Consider the following 14,667-nt stretch of genomic DNA (forward strand, 5'->3'; position numbering starts at 1 on the left):
TTCAACACTTAAGAGAAGTTTGGATAGGTACATGGATAAAAGGAGTATGGAGGGCTATTGTCCCAGTGTGGGTAGATGGGATTAGGCAGAAAAAAAATTGACACACACACTAGAAGGATCAAAAGACCTGCTTCTGTCCTGAGGTGATCTATGACTCTATGGCAAGCCAGTATCAGTGGTACAGACTTTTTTCCCTGGGGGAAGATCCAAGTTCAAGATCAAGCTTATTGTCATAGACATACACACAGAGCAATATAAACATGACAAACAAATTAACAGAACCCAAAATGCACATAATTATGCCTAACTGGCATACAAAATAAACATGACAGCATTAGTGCTACTTGAGAGAGAGGGAAAGAGAAATATAGCCTAAGGTAGTGTTGGTCTGAGGTATTGCAAAGAGGATTTTTTGGTTCAGAATTTATCTACATTTAAAGTGCATGGACTTATTAAAGAAAGTTAGTATGCTTCATGCCAGCATAGTTCTGTCACACAAATTTGAGTATGTTTCGTCCACCTGTGTTTTTAGGGAAGTATGCACTTGTGCTGCAAGGTTGTCTTTCCGTTCACTTGTATTGTACATCCTGTCCTGGTTAACTTCCCCAGTATCCAACACTTCACACTTGTCTAAGCTGAATTCTACCTGCCCTTTCTTCCCCCATGTTCACAGGTAATGTTGGTGATGAAGTTGGTGAGTGAGATAAGCCCAAGTGGCCTGCTAGATGGGAAGGCCTGAGAGAGAACCATTACATCATTTATAACAGCAAGTCAATGGGTATGTTCAGGTTTGATGAACCTCAAAAAGATTATAAACAGTGAATTAAGTAGAAACAAGAGAATCTAATGTTAAATTTGGAGATGTAACAATGGGATTAATTTGATGTAGCAAGGCTAGTGTAAATAGGAACTTGAATTAGTATCTTACTTCAGGGAGAGATATGAAGCTGGGTGAGTCCAAGAGCTGTCTGAAGTGGAGGATCAATCAGCATGGTGCCAATTGCTTATCTGATGGGGAAAATAAAAAGCTAAGGAGACATGGATGGCCAGCCATCAGCTAATATAAGTCTGAGAGGTATACTCAAAGAGGAGGTAAGATTGCTTTTTCCATAAATGAAGCATTCTCCACAATCAATAGAATAAGTAGTGACATTGTTCTTTGCTAATTGCTCATGAGTCCCAAAGGAAGAAAGAATTTCTGCAGCTGAAGTTTAGGTAATAATCTTTCCTTGCAAGGGCATGCTACATTTACATAGTCTGGACTTTAAGAACAGGTTGTTAAAAACAAAAGCTTACAAAACTCCAAGTATGAGTCAGCATGCAGCCCTGTCAATTATCTCATAATTTTCCAGCCAATAATGTCTTACCCTTAAGGTACCAAGTTACAGACGGGCTGGTACGGAAATAGCACAACAGAATAACTGAATTAGACACAAGAATCCTGAGTTTACTGCAATGATTTTATTTGGTGTTGATGGTCACCTCCCTAGTGTTACCTTGAATGACTATTGAATGTTTCTCTAGTACAATAAGACAGCTTCACAGTCTACCTCATTATGAATTTGCATCCTACTGTCTACCTGTCTCTTTACTGTAACACTTTATTTTGCACTCTGTTATTGTTTTATCTTGTACTGCTTCAATGTGCTGCTGTCAGAATTGATCTGTATAGACAGTATTCTAGACAAGTCTTTCACTGTAGCTCGGTACATGTGACATTAATAAACAGGTATAAGGAAAAGTTGAATATGTTTATTCTTTGGAACATAGAATATTGAGAGGTGATTTGATAGTGGTATATAAAATTATGAGGATTATAGACAGGGTAAATGCAAGCAGCCTTTTTTCCTCTGAGGTTGGGTGGAATTACTACTAGAGGTCATGGGTTAAGGGTGAAAAATGAAAAAGTATAAGGGGAACATGGGGGGGAAGACTTCTTCAATCAGAGGGCTGTAAGAGTGTGGAAGGAGCTGCCAGCACAAGTGATGCATGCAAGTTCAATTCCAATGCTTAAGAGAAGTTTGGATAGGTACATGGAATGTAGGGGTGTGGAGGGCTATGGTCCCAGTGCAGTTCGATGGGAGTAGACAGATTAAAATGTTTTTGCACAAAATAGATGGGCTAAATGGCCTGCTTCGGTGTTGTACTTTTCTGTGACTCTATACCAATTCACCAAATTACCAATATAAAGATAAAAGTTCTAATTTTAATGCAGGGAAAAACTTGAGTTTGCCAGGTCCAAAGAGGACAAATAAGAAACAAGATGTTGGAAACTTTAATCTCTGGGCCTCAGTTGAAGATTCACAACCAGTGGATACTTTCAGACCCTGCTTAATGCTGAGGATGTGTTCCTAGGAGGTGGAGCACCATGTAAATCAGCGCTATGAGGGTCATTTAAACACAATGTAAATGGACATGTGTGGCTGATCAAAAAAAATCAGACCCGAGATATATATTATTTTATGTATACACAGTAGTTCATGGAGTAACAAGCACTCAGATAGGCCTAAGTTATACATCTGTGGAGCAGCAATACATCACAGCAGCAGTGGATGGAAGCAGCCAGTGGTTACATCTTAGAGGCGGGAGCAGGCTGTGGGTCTTCCTCTAACTTTGGCTTATTCTTCAAGTAGGGGTCAAGATTTTACTGCCTTTTCTTAGGTTTCCTCTCATGAAGCGGTTCTCACTAGCAGGAAATCATGTCAAGAACACCTATCCTTGCCTTATTGCTTCGCTCCCAGTCAGGGTCATTATGAATGAACTGGTCCATGATTTGTGTGATCGTGGTGACGCTGGTGCTGAGGGATTTTGTGCTGAAGTTTCTTGCTGATGTTTCCTTTTCTCCATCCTTGTCCTCAGATTCACCCAGGATGTATTGCTCTGCCATTTCCCGAAGCTCTTTGTTATTAAGGCTCTCACAATGAGTATGCAGTAACTCCTCGACGTTGCCATCAGTAACATCCTCACGCTGTATCACTTGCCATTTCACATCTATGCTAATGCTTTTCCTAGACATCTTAGATGTACTACACTCATTGGCAGTTGCAAGCCATTTTCCAGACATTACGTGTGAAGAAAATGGAATAAATTAGTAAGGGTGCAAGAATATTTACATATGTGGGGGAGGCAGAGTGGGGACTAATATGTGATTGGCTGTGAGTGGCTCAGGGCATATGTAAAGTGCTCTCATTGGTTGATTGAATGTTTATTGTCATGGCAGACACTTTTGAGAAGTTTTAAGTGTTGTTTAGGTTGAATTTTTGTTATCTAAAGAAAATTCAATAAAGAATTGAATAACTGTGTTGTAACGAATCAGTGCTATGTGGGGTCTGAGTGTAGTGGCTAGGGAGGAAACAGCCCACCACTGATAGGTAAGGCCTGCCATTGGTCTGGTTGACCATGAATATTGAGTCCTAGCTGTCTACGTGATACTCAGACCCGTACACAAACAAGAGACGTACAATATGGACAACAGGGTTGTTGTCCTTGCTTCGACTCCTCCCTCTCCTTGTAGCCGATACAGTTTGCCACCAGTGGCATCGGAGGAGTTGTCAGTCAGCATTGAACTCAGTGTAGGACTGCCTTAGGGACGCCAGCTCTGAATTTTTCCTCAGGGTTTACTTCCAAAGCCTTCCCCATTAGTGGGTATAGCCACAAGGCAGCAGAGGTTTGAAATCAGAGTTTTCCTTTACTTAGGTGAGCTGCAATCATGGATAACCAAAGCAATTGGTTTCAAGGTGCCAGAAATCTGCTTTTGCTCCTTTTCCTGTTGGTAGAAATGGTTCTGCCGGGCTTAGTAGCTAAGCCATATGTGAATGCCAGGAGTTGGACGTGGCTGTCAGAGGCAATTTGAGGAGCGTTTAATAGGTAGTGTGAGCTTATCCCCTCTACTATCCCCAGCTATAACAACTTTAAGGAGCCTAAGAATCACCACTAATAAGCAATAGGTTGTTATTGTGAAAATTGTGGTGACTATGAGAATATTAAATATGTGCGAGCATTGAATTGGATATCCTCTGGCATGAATGGTCTTTCCAGTGGGTTTGATCTGTAAAGACTTGTCCGGTCTGGGTAAAAGCAGACCCAGCATCTCAATAATGTCATCACGGGGATGTGTCATTACCACTTACATTCAGGCAGTGTTATCAAGATCATGATAATAACTGGGCCCCACACCTCTGTGACATGCGCACCCCCCCCCCCCCAACTCTTATTGTAGAATAAATCAGATACTGAACAGAGAGGATTATGAAGGAAATTTAAAATAAAGCTCCTTCCTTTGATCCATTATTCTCCACCATTGTGAATGGGGCTGGGGATGGTGAGTTAAAATTTCAAGTTCCATCTCTGGAAGGAAAATTTTTGGAGTCATAGAGTTGCAGAGAACTCCCATACCAACCTGTTTATCTATCTACAACAATGCCCTTTGCCTGTATAAGGAATATGTCACTTCATCCATTGTCTTAAATGACTTTCTAAATGCCTCTTAAATGTAGTATTTGAGTCCATTGCCTCCTTTGGCAGCACATAGCAGATGTAAACCATAAATTGTTGGAGATCATACCCATTGTCCATGTATAACTGAGCTTTTGGTGGGTTTGCAGCAGAAGCTAGCAGCCCTCCACGAATGACACAGTGACCACTCAGCTAGAATAGATACACAACAGACACAATCAGTACCTAATCCTACCAACTGAAGTTGAAGAATTTCTGTTGCTTGCCCCTTTGCAATCCAATTATGATAAGCACTGAACCTTAGATATACAAGTACATGTTTTTATTATCTGCTCAAGTTATTTGTTAAGCTACAGTGATATAATGAGACCAGTTAACCACAGAGGATAGCATATATGCTTTAGACATGTACCTAAGGGCTCTATTATTCAAATATTTCCATTACTTTGAAATTGCATTTGCCCACACTGGAACCATCAAGTTGTGCACTACCAACCTTAATATTATATTTCTATTTTTTTCTCTTGGTTCAGTTCAATGGTAGTAACTAAACTGATTTTAATTGCCTTTAAATGAAGAGGCCTGAAGGTTTCAGGGCTCTATAGTTCAGCGTGCCCAAACACAGCTATTGAACCATCATGCATAATCCTGTAGGATTTCTTTACAAAGAAGTTATCAGGTTTCTTGTTAAGAAGTCAAAAAGATTCAAAAATTCAAAGTACATTATTATCAGTCTGTATGCAGTATACAACCCTGAAATTCATCTTCCTATAGCCAGCCATGAAGCAAAGACCATGGAACCCATTTAAAGAAAAGCATCAAACCCCCCAATGTGCAAAAATAAAGTACAAATTGTGCAAGAGACAAGCGGAGGGTACAGAATTACAAAACATCAAATCACAAAGAACTCAAAAGAGTCCAGGTGTGTTCAGTTCAGGTCAATCTTTGATCTACTTAAAGAGTCATTAAATAACACAATTCAAAAGGAGGTTGTTGCGTCCATTATACTAGGTAGAAAATTTAATCCTGATTCTCTGTTCTTTCCCATAATGTTATGGATATTTTTCATTTGAATATCTACCCAACATATTTTTAAATTTAGATATTAAATCTATATCCACACATTTTCCAGAAAGATGGTCTGTTCCAGCAGCATTCTGGATCACAAACACACCTATGTAAAGCACTGTTTCTTCTGTAAACCAGTTTCACCAGTGATCTTAAATCTGTATCCTCTACTGACATTGTGTCAAGAAGAAACCTTCACCTTAACAAGATACTTCTGTCATGGATTATAGTTTAGAATCACAAAATGTTACATCACCAAAAACTCTAAGAACATAAGCAACTGAAGCATAAACACAGATTCTCCAACTGCTTTCAGGTTCAGCAGAAGCTCTGACCTGCATTTCACAACTTTCACATTTCCTGCCTCCACTTCTTGGTTCTCACCCACAAGAGTACTTTCTGTCCTATGTTACTAATCACAGAGTAACTACAGCACAGAACAGTTTCTTTCACACATCTGGTCAATGCTGAACTATTAATCTGCCTAATCCCATTGACCATAGCCCTCCATATTCCTCCCATCCATGTATTTATCCACATTCCTTTTAAATGTTGAAATGAAACTGGCATTCACCACTTCAACCAGCAACTCGTCCCACACTCTCATCACCCTCTGAGTGAAGAAGTTCTATATTCTATGGAATAAAATCCTAACCTATTCAACTTTTCCTATAACTCAGGTCTTCAAGTTGTGGCAATAATCTTGTAAGTTTTATCTTTACTCATTCAATCTTATTGACATCTTCCCTGTAGTTCTGTAGCTGACCAGATCTGCATACAATACTCCAAATTCGGCCTCTCCAAAGTTTCATACAGCTTCAACATAACATCCCAACTCCTATACTCAATATTTTGATTTATGAAGGCTAATGTGCCAAAAGAATTTTTTTTATGACCTTATCTTTCAAGGAATTAAGGATTTGTGTTCCCTGATCCTTTTTGTTGGTTTCTCTCTCTTTAACAGATAGCTCGGTGAATTTGTGAATAGAGGATTCGCCTGGACAACTGTGGCCTCTCCCTTTAATATATATTTCCTATATACCCTCCAGCTTTCTTCTACCTCTCTGAACTTTAGACTTACCTCCTCACTGTCCAGGATCATATGAAGGGTCTTCAACTGGAAACACTAACAGTGATCCATGAAATAATTTTAATAAATCTTTCGTGCACTGCCATTAAAGGCTTCACATTTTAGTTAATTACTATATTAGATGTCTTTAACAATAGAGTCAAAATATGTAATTACAGTATGCAAATAAAATTGACCACCTAGAACACAAATTCCTATCAGACTCGAGTTGTTACTTTTGTTGTGCAGACCTTATTCTGAATCATTCCTTCTGTATTTCTGCTCTGTAATTAGGATTTTCTTCATTTTAATAACAAAATTAGAGTCTTCCTAAATTAATCTGGACTAGTTAACCATTTTAAGGCAATTTTGTATAGTAAAGGGACTATATAAAGGCAAGAAGCTGTTTTGGTTATATTTGCCCCATGCTAATGAATAAAGCTATAAATCAAAATGTCACTTCAGTATTGGAAGGCTCTGACATTCTTCAGTTTTCCCACATCTTTCCCAACTGATATCTGACAAATTAAATGTATGCAAGCTGACTTTTATTGAATTGATTTGGTTTCAAATTGCAACTAGACCTTAAAATAAAGGCCCTCTAATGAAATATATTTTGTTGCATTTGTTATTGAAATAGGTTTAAGCTTTGAGCCTTGGAGCACAGCAAAGTGGGCTATTCCCATTTGTGGTTCGATATGTTTATAAAGCTGCAGGTTGAACAGATAGTGGAGCAGATTGAAAGCAGTGGAGTGGGCATTATGCTTAATGAGTTTGCAAAGAGATTGAGCAACATGGAACTCAGCCAGTCACTAGTGAGTTACTCACCACAGCTGACCCAGCATCTGTACTCCTAACTCAGGGTCCAAATTCTCAGGTAAACTTGGCACCAAGAATCCTTTTGGTTAAGTGTCTTGGTGGTGCATTTCAAAAGTTAGAAGAAATTTTGCCTTGAATGAGAACAAATAACATTTCAATGAAAATCCAACTTATTCATTGAAAAGTGATACAAAGTGTAGGACCATAAGACCATAGGACTTATGACCAGAATTAGGCCATTCAGCTCATCAATTCTGTTTCATTTTTCCATCATGGTTCATTTATTATCTCTCTTAACTCCATTCAAAGGTTTCAAAGATACATTTAATGTCAGAGAAATGTATACAATGTACATCTTGAAATTCTTTTTCTTTGCAACCATCCTCTAAAACAGAGGAGTGCCCCTAAGAATGAATGAGAAGTAAATATTAGAACCCCAAAGCACCTCCCCAGCTCCCCCCTCCCACGCATAAGCAGCAGCAAAGTAATATTATCCCCAACAGCAAAAAAAAAGCATGCGCATCCCCCACCAAGTATTCAAGTGTGCAACAAAGCATCAATAAAGACATTGACTTGCAGTACCCCCAAAGACTACTCATTCACCCAGTATTCAACATACTACAGGCTCTATCTCTCCTTAATAAGGAAAAAGAGGTGCCTCCATTTCACAGCATGAGGTGAATTGTGCATAAATTCCCCTGCAAACTTCCCAAAAGCTTTAACGATCAAGAATCTATCAACCTGTGCTTTTAACATATCTAATGACATAGCCCCCACTGCCATTTATGGCAATGAGTTCCACATGCTCACTATCCTCTGACTAAAGAAATTCCTCCTTTTTTCTGTTCTAAAGGGACACCTTTCTATTCTGAAGTTTCCTCTGCATGTCCACTCTATCTAGACCTTTCAATATTTGAAATGTTTCAATGCGATCACCCCCAATTTCCTAAATTCCAGTGAATACAGGCGGAGAGACAACAAATGCTGCTCCTGTGTTAACCCTTTCATTACCAGGATTACTGTCATGCGCCTCCCCTGGGATCCTCCTCTAAAAAGTACAAACATTGAAAAAAATCTGCCAATATTGGAAATCCAAAACAATACACACACAGTGCCGGAGGAATTCAGCAAGTCAAGCAGCACTTCTGGAAATTAATAAACAGTCCACACTTCAGGCCAAAGATATGTTGCCTTTCAGATTGCTAATTCGGAGTTCTGCAAAAACATCAGTTGTGATGTGATCCTGACAAGTTGGTGAAATTCTTAGATCGAGTGTTATGGAATGATAGTTTAATCTCACATTCTAGTTGCATTCTTTCAGTGCTGCAGTTTACTTGAAGTTCATTTGATAATTAGATATTGATGTTGGCTTCTTTTCTGAGACAACCAAAACACCAACCTCGATAATCTTAACCATGAAAGTTAAGGAAAAAGAGATAATTAACACATCTTGTTCATGTTTCAATGGAAATTAAGACTTTGCAGTCGAAGTATATTTAATTTACAGTACAATAATTTTTTGACTGTATCCATGAAACTCAATGTGCAACAATCAAGCTTCATTCCTGGTCAGATTTTCTGTAACACTTATGTTAATAAAGCTAATGTTGTTCTGTTGCTGAAAATCAGCTTCATATAATGCTGAAAAGTGGAAGTTATTTAAAGATTCTTGCTCAGTCACAGGGTGAGACAAGCACAATTCATCTCAAAGCATACCACTGCAGGCAGACGAAAAGTAAGATCACAGTCATATACTTATAGTTGGTTTCAATAGAAGACCTGCAGAACAGAATGGTGCCACATTATTAAAGTTAAAAGTTAAAGTCTGTCCCAAGTCTTATAGGCTTGTCAGGCTGGTGCTTATGCCGGTTTCCATGGCGTGAAGCGACTGAGAGTACGAGATTCCCCCCCCCCCCCACCGAGATAGGATACCAGTCTATCACGAGATTAACCCCCCAGCATTTTGCCAGTTCAGCTGGGTGGACTGGAGCAAAGTGTGGTTAAGTTCCTTGCTAAAGGACACAACACACTGCCTCAGCTGGGGCTCAAACTCATTACCTGCAGATCACTAGTCCAGCACCTTAACCACTTGGCCATGTGCCACTTTAACTTTTAACTCAATAGAAGACCTGCAGAATAGAATGGTGCCACATTGATCAGATGAGAAATTAGCACAAATGGGATAAGGGCACTGAAGGAGTAATACTACAAACTTTCTCTATCTTCCCCAGTGCTCTGTCTTACAGAATTACTTAACAACATGACCATGGTATAGTGACTGCAACTCAAATTGTGTGGATCTACTTCATTTCTGTTTAGTTGTATGAAACTTGACAATGGACGAACTTACACTCAAAGTCACTACTCTTCCTATTCAGATGCAGTAAACATGCTTCCGATAAATCAATCCTGAAATGAGTGAAAGTGTCAATGTTACTTCACAAGAGACTTACTGATGCAAAAAGAATGAAGCTTCTTATTTTTCATTTCATTATAATGTTTTCTTATTAAAGTAATTTGAATTGAGTATAAGTAGAGGATCACAATAGGAGGCTAATATTGCATTACACTGTGTTGATATTTTTTAATCCATTACATTTTCTGTGACAATTTCAATTAATATGGCTATCTGAATTCTGCATAATGAACAGAAAAGGTTTTCACTATTGCTATAGCTTATTTGCATTTTGTGCATTTGGTGATGAAACTATTAAATAACTAAATCACATAACCTCAGTTTGTTCAAAATTAACTTGGTTATCAGTCAAGCTAACAGCATGAAAATGATCTTGAACAATATCTATGATGTTCTGCCATAGGCTGGATCCTCTTTACTTATTTTTAGCAGAAACTATAATATGAATTGGTTTCAGGATTACGACAGAATAATCCCATTGTCAGAGGTGCCCAGATTTCTACTTAGCAGGATTGAGGGAAAGAAGGCTAACCAAAGGGAGGCAACAGAAACCCCAATGATTGATTTACTTCTGGCTAGAACTAATTGCTGTTACTTTCCAATATTGAGAAATTGCACAGAAATAGAACAAAATCTTGTTATTTTTTAAGGTAACTGAATGCAGAGGTGTATGATTGTGTGTGGGCTACTGTTGTTTGCTATAAGAAATTGGAAGTTTGCAATGGGTGATATGGCTTCCCTTATCTCCGTCCACAATGAGAATTTTATAAATGGGAAATACTGTGTAACATATTTTAGTTGATTCATTGAGAGAATCCTATAGCGTCTTACTGCATCTGCTTGCTCCCAGAATTTATATCTTCCAACGTTTTCATCTCTTTGACTTCCAAATGTTGATAATCTTCTGGATGAAGAGAACATAGTGATGTAGATCCTGTAGTTATTTCCTCTGGGTTGAACCTGGTTCTTCTTGCCCTTGTCCCAAAGTACAAGTTTATCAGAACCATATGATCCACTCTAAACTGAAGAAACAAAGAAAATTCAATGTTCAAATTCCAAGTAAATTCATTATCACTATATATGTCACCATATACAATCCTGAGATTAACTTTCTTGTGGGCATACTCAATAAATCCATAATAGAACAATAACTCTAATAGAGTCAGTAAAAGACTTTACCAATGGGTGTTCAATAAGTATGAAAGGACAACTGTACACATACAAACATAAATAAATAATAATAAATAACAATAGATTCTGATTAAAACTTGGAGTCTGATTAAAATATCAAGGCCTAAACTTGGTAGATGAACCAATGTTCAGCGCCATCTGTCTATGGATGACCCTTCACCCTCTCTTCTTGTTACTACCATCAGGCGGGAGGTGCAGGAGTCTTGAGCACCACACCACCAAGTTCAGGAGCTGCTTTTGCCCTGCAGCCACTGGGTTCCTGGACTGGCTTCAGTCACCTCAGCACTGAACTGACTCCGAAGCAAAGGACTTACTTTTGGGGAACTCTGCCATTCTTGTTCAATGTATCATTTGTTTACTGTTTTTAACTATTTGCAGGGTTTGTACCCCTTTGCACTTTAGATATTTGTCATTATTTGTTGTGTGTGGTTCTCTGTTCTGTGAGTGTTTGAAAAAAGATGAATCTCATGGTTTTATATGGTATACATAATTGAAAATAACTTTGAGCTGTGAACTTTGAAATTTAAGCTTCCCCTCTTCAAATAATGTGATGGAAGGAGGGAGATTGATAACTCCCAAGGATGTCTGGGCCTGAGAAGATTTTCATCATAACACATGCAGTAATATTCGTTGGCTTGGATTATTGATCTCCTACAACCAAAACCACTTGCATAGGGCTTAACAACCTTTGGAGAGCTTTCCTCCTAATGCCCATTAAGGGCATTTTTATTATGGCTTCTTGATGCCACAGTACTATATTTATCAATGTGCAGCACAGGGTAAGTTTGTAAATTTGGTGGGATAAAAGAACGTTGGGAATAGCAAGAGTGGAGCGCCGCGGGAGGGGTGTGGGATATGTGGCAGAGAAGAATGCAGTCGCACCCAGCCCTGAGGCACCAGGCAAGATCATTTGATTCCAAAAAGTTAGTTTATTGATCATTACAGTATTTCTTTCTGGTGCTTCCAGCTCCCTCCCCTCACCCTTCCTCTTATCCCAGCCATGATTTTGCTCTCCCTGTCTCCTTCCCACTCTCAGTCCACAAAAGAGACCCATATCAGAATGAGGTTATCATCACTCACATACATCATGAAATTTGTCTTCTTTTGTGGCGGCAGTACAGTGTAACAGAAAAAATTTTAGGCACCCTAGCTATATAGATGAGTCTACGATTTTTGCGCAGTATTTTATATATATATAAAAGTTGGTGGCAAGTTTTTCAAGTTGTTTATTAATTTGGAATGTAGGATATAAGTTGTATAACAGATGGAATCTCTAACTAGCAGAGACGCTAATATAATAGCCCATTTTTTATGATGATTATAAGAATGTACTAACAGAATGGCAAGCAATTGTATATGTAATGGAGCCTGCAGCAAACTCTGTTCATAGACCTCATACTTATTAGTACACTCAGATCCACTGTAATTAGCTCTACATCTCATGAAATGCCAGGGGACCTACAGCAGAGTACTTTACAACAATCTGAATTGGACTTGCGCTAGAAGGAATGGGGAAGCCTTCTTGACCTTAGCCAAAGAATGGCCAGGCTCTTTTTCATACATTTGCTTCTTAATGCACATTTCATGAACCGCAGTATTTATCTTCATGTATATGCGATATGTATTCTAAAGCCTTCACAAATGCAAGCTGTGACTTATTGGGACTTTTTAATAGACCTTGTAAACAGTAGGAGAGTGCATTCAACAGTAAAGCCAGTTCTGTAGTTATGGCTGTGCACCTCTTGCACATATAGTTGATATAACATTTTTCTTTACAGGGACATAACAGCAGAAAAAATATTTTTTGACAGACAAAAGACAAATAAACTGGCATAGGATTATGAATTACAGATACAAAAGCTTTTATCATCGTAACAATAGTCCAATATCAATACATGGCTGATTTGTACAGTTTGTATTGTACTACTGAAATATAGAAGATTGTCAAAGATCTTGTTGGGGTATGTATGATGAGAATGCACGTGATTGCTTAGGAATTCAGAACTAGGAGATCTCTTCACTCTTCAAGCTTGCCCTATTATTCAATACAACTATGGCTGATCTGTCCCCAAGCCTCACAAATATTGCACCATTTACCCAGTAGGCCATTTAGGGCTCCACCCTGGAGCTCAGTAAGCAAGTGCATTTATAATTAATAGATTTTTGAATCAGAATCAGGTTTGTTGTCATTGACATAAATCATGAAATTGTTATTTTGTAGCTCAGTACTATGTAAATTACTATGAGTTATAATTAAAAAATCAAGAAATAAATAATGTAAAAGAGGGGTTCATACGTTCATGGAACATTCCGAAATCAGATGGCAGAGGAGAAGAAGCTCTTCCTAAAACATTGAGTGTGCATCTTCAGATTCCAGTACATCTTTTCAGATGGTAGTCAAGAGACGAAGGCATGACTCTGATAGTGAGAGTCCTTAATGATTGATGTTGTCTTCTTGATTCACCACCCTTAGGAGATGTGCTTGATGGTGGGGAGATTAGTGCCATGATGGAGCTGGCTGAGTCTACAATGTTCTACAGCTTTTTCCAGTCCTGTGAATTGGCATTTCCATGTGATGCAACCGGTAGGAATGCTCTCCATGGTACATCTGCAAATAAGTTACTAGAGTCTCGTGTGACTTACCAAATCTCCTGAAACTCAGAATGATGTTTAGCCACTGCGCTGCCCTTGCTGTGATTGCATTGATATAGTCAGCTCAGGATAGATCCACTAAGATGTTAACACCTAGGAAATTGAACTTGCTCACCCATTCCACTGTCGGCCATTCAATGAGCATTTGTGTGTGCTCTGCTGACTTCCCTTCTTGAAGTCATCAGTCAATTCCTTGGTCTTGCTGATGCGGAGTACAAAGTTGTTATTCCAACACCATTCAGCTTACCGGTCTATTTCACACATGTACAACCTCTTGTCATCACCTGAGATTCTGCCAACAACAGCAAATTTATAGATGGTGTTTGAGCTGTGCCAAGCCACACAGTCATGAGCTTTGTTCTCTTTTGCACTACTCCTTCAACTTAATTTTTTATATACCTCCTTCTTGCAATTTATATTTTTATTATTATGTATTGTCATGTATTTGCACCTGCAAAACAATAAAACAACACCCAGGGCATGTACTGGGTGATGGGGGTCATTAATGATGGATGCTGCCTTTTTTTGAGACTTTGCTTGTTGTAGATGTCCTGGATGCTACAATACTCATGATAGAGCTGAGTTCACAATTTTCTGGAGCTTCCTTCAATCCTGAGCAATTGTCCCCCCCATACCAGATGGTGATGCAGCCATATAGAACATTCTGCATGGTATAACTGTGGAAATTTGAGAGTATCTTTTGGGCTCTACCAAATCTCCTCAAACTCCTAATGAAATCCAGCCACTGCTGTGCCTTCTTTGTAATTGCATCGATATGTTGGGCCTAGGATAGGTCCTTAAAGATGTTATTCACAACTAAATATTTGTTGAATAGCTTCTTATTATATGAGTAGTGAAAATTTCAAGATTTGCATTGTTAGTGACCCAATATTTTAAATGTAAATGATTAGATTTACTTGAGGACATATTGACACAATGCCTCACTGTTTGAGAGACCGATGTTCAATCCCCACTGCACCTGGCAAGAAGTTTTTAT

General features: G+C 38.7%; 1 long non-coding RNA gene across 1 annotated transcript; it reads right to left on the bottom strand.

The window, feature by feature from the left end:
• Nucleotides 1–8,901: 8,901 nt before the first annotated feature.
• Nucleotides 8,902–10,819, bottom strand: LOC132404445 (uncharacterized). Its single transcript, XR_009515543.1, has 3 exons — nucleotides 10,659–10,819; nucleotides 9,762–9,820; nucleotides 8,902–9,190 (listed from the first exon to the last, which is right to left on the bottom strand). It is a non-coding gene; the product is annotated as an uncharacterized LOC132404445 (long non-coding RNA).
• Nucleotides 10,820–14,667: the final 3,848 nt, after the last annotated feature.

Source organism: Hypanus sabinus, chromosome 14, assembly GCF_030144855.1.
Source record: "Hypanus sabinus isolate sHypSab1 chromosome 14, sHypSab1.hap1, whole genome shotgun sequence".
Classification (NCBI taxonomy): domain Eukaryota; kingdom Metazoa; phylum Chordata; class Chondrichthyes; order Myliobatiformes; family Dasyatidae; genus Hypanus; species Hypanus sabinus.